The sequence below is a fragment of the Chrysochloris asiatica genome, unplaced genomic scaffold (assembly GCF_000296735.1).
Source record: "Chrysochloris asiatica unplaced genomic scaffold, ChrAsi1.0 scaffold00024, whole genome shotgun sequence".
In the NCBI taxonomy this organism is placed as follows: domain Eukaryota; kingdom Metazoa; phylum Chordata; class Mammalia; order Afrosoricida; family Chrysochloridae; genus Chrysochloris; species Chrysochloris asiatica.
In genome coordinates this window covers 7,951,668-7,954,414 of record NW_006408542.1, presented here as the reverse complement: position 1 = coordinate 7,954,414, position 2,747 = coordinate 7,951,668, and positions in this window count along the sequence as shown.

Here is a 2,747-nt window from a genome sequence, read left to right as displayed (position 1 = left end):
TATGGTGCTGTGGGTTAATGTGCCAGACTACAAAGCAGTTTGAAGTGCAAGATAAGTTTAGGCTCACCAACAGCTCCCCGGAAACCCTATACAGGGTCACTATGAGTCAGAACCAACTCGACGGCACACAACAACAACAATGGCTAGTGATTGTGAACATTTCTTCTTATGTTTCTTGGCTGCCCGAATCTCCTCCTTGGTGAAGTGTCTGTTCATGTCCGTGCCCATTTTTTAATTGGGTTATTTGTCTTTTTTTTGTAGAGGTGTTGTAGTTTCCTATATATTTTAGACATTAGTCCCTTGTCTGATGTGTCGTTCATTGCAAAAGATTTTTGCCCATTCTATGGGCTCCCTTTTTACTCTTTCGGTGAAGTCTTTTGATGCACATAAATTTTTAAATTTTAGTATGTCCCACTCATGAACTTTTAAGATTCCAGTCACTACTCACCAAAGTAGGATGTCTTTGTGGACCATGTTATACCAAATGACCGTGTTTTTCCCAGAGACTATGGTTCTTAACTCCCAGGTCCAGCAAATCATTTCCTCAAGGTTTTGGGTAAGGTCTAAAAAGTTTTCATAATTTTGGCCCCTCTGTGCTCCACCACAGCTCCTGTTATGGCACTACAGGATAATGTACTGAACCGAAAGATTGGTTTGAACTGTAAGGTCAGTGGTTCAAACCCACCAGCTGCTCTTTGGAAACCTTAGACTGGGTCACTATGAACTGGAACTGATTAGACAACACTTAACAACAACAAATGCTCCACCACAAGGAGCTCTGGTAACATAGTGGATTATGAGGTGGGCTGCTAACTGCAAGGTCAGAAGTTTGAAAACACCAGCAGCTCAGAGGGAGAATGATGAGGCATTCTGCTCCCATAAAGATTTACAGACTCAGAAACCCTATACAGAGTCACTATGAGCCAGAACTGAGTCCACAGTCCACAGCACATAATCACCATCATCACCATGTTCCACCATGGGAGCACAGTGGCGCCGTAGAATAAACTCTGGACTATGAATTACAAAGCAGCTAGAGTCCACCAACTACTCCATGGAAGGAAATTGAGGCTGTCAGCTCCCACAAAATGATTTAAATTCTTGAAACCCTATACACTGTCGCTATGACTTGAAATTGACTCCATGACACTTAACAATTATCTTAGGCAGGTCTTCTAGAGAAGCAAAACCAATGAAACTTATATATGAATATATATAAAGAAAAATGTTAAAAGTTTCAGTAAATTTTATAGATTAGTCATTTGTCTGTATGCCATTGCCAAAATTTTTTTCCAGTTTGTGGGTTTGCTTTTTATTCTTTGGTTGGAACTATTTGATGCATATAAGTGTCTAAGTGTTAGGAGGTTCCAGTCATCTAGTTTGTCTTCTGCTATTTGTATGTAGTCACTTTACGTTTCATAAGCATTTTTATATCATGTATCAGATCCCCTAAGTTTGTCTCTATCAATATTCACTGATGATCTTTATAGTTCTAGGTTTTATTTAAATCTTTGATCCATGTTGAATTCCTTTTCATACATGGTGTGAGATATGGACCTTGCTTTAGTCTTCTGGATTTTCTGTTTTGACAGCATTGTTGACCAAAGAGACTTCTGGTGTAGTGCTGTAGTATCAGCACTAGACTGCTAATCACAAAATTGGTGGTTCAAACCCACCAGCTAATCCTTGGAAACCCTATTTTGTTGTTAAGTACCATGGAGTCAGTTCTGACTCATAGTGACCCTGCACAGGGTTTCCGAGGCTATAAATCTTTACGGGAGCAGAACGCCTCATCTTTCTCCTGTGGAACCACTTGTAGTTTTGAACTGCTGACACTGAGGTTGGCAACCTGACTTGTAACCACTATACTACCAGAGCTCCTTTGGAAACCCTATACAGGGTCGCTATGAGTCAGAACCAACAAAACGGCTTTAACATCAAAAGCAATAACTACAGTTTACCAAATAATGAACCCAGTGAGTCCTGGTATGGATGGCACTGTAGGATAAGCACTGAACTCGTGACCACAAAGTCAGCATTTCAAACCCAGCAGCTACTCTTGTCATTATACATTGTCATGATGAGTCAGAACCAACTCAATGGCATACAACAACAATAACAATTTGTTAAAAAGACTGTCTTGTCCCCATTTAGTGTGTTTTGATCCTTTGTCAAAAATCAGCTGATTGTTGTTATTATTGTTCAGTGCCATCAAATTGGTTCTGACTCATAGTGACACAATGCATAACAGAATGAAGCACTGTGAGCTCCTGCACCAGCCTCACTGGAGCCCATTGCTGCTGTCACTGTACCAATCCATCTCATTAGGGGGTCTTCCTATTTTTCACTGACTCTGCCTTTACAAAGCATGGTGTCCTTCTCTAGGGACTGGTCCCTCCAGATAATATGCTCATAATATGAGAGATGAAGTCTCACCATCCTTGCTTTTAAGGAACATTCTGGTGGTACTCTTCCAACACAAATTTGTTTGTTCTTCTGGCAATCCATGGTACTTTCAATATTCTTCTGCAACACCATATCTCAAATGCATAAATTCTTTACAGTCTTCCTTATTTATTGTCTTTCACATGCAATCCTGACGTCATGTTGTTCTTCATATAGCCCAGCTTCTCGGATTATTTGCTCAGCATACAGGTTGAATAAGTATGGTGAAAGAATACAACCCTGTCACACACCTTTCTTCATTTTAAACCATTCAGTGTTCCCATGTTCTGTTCAACAACTGT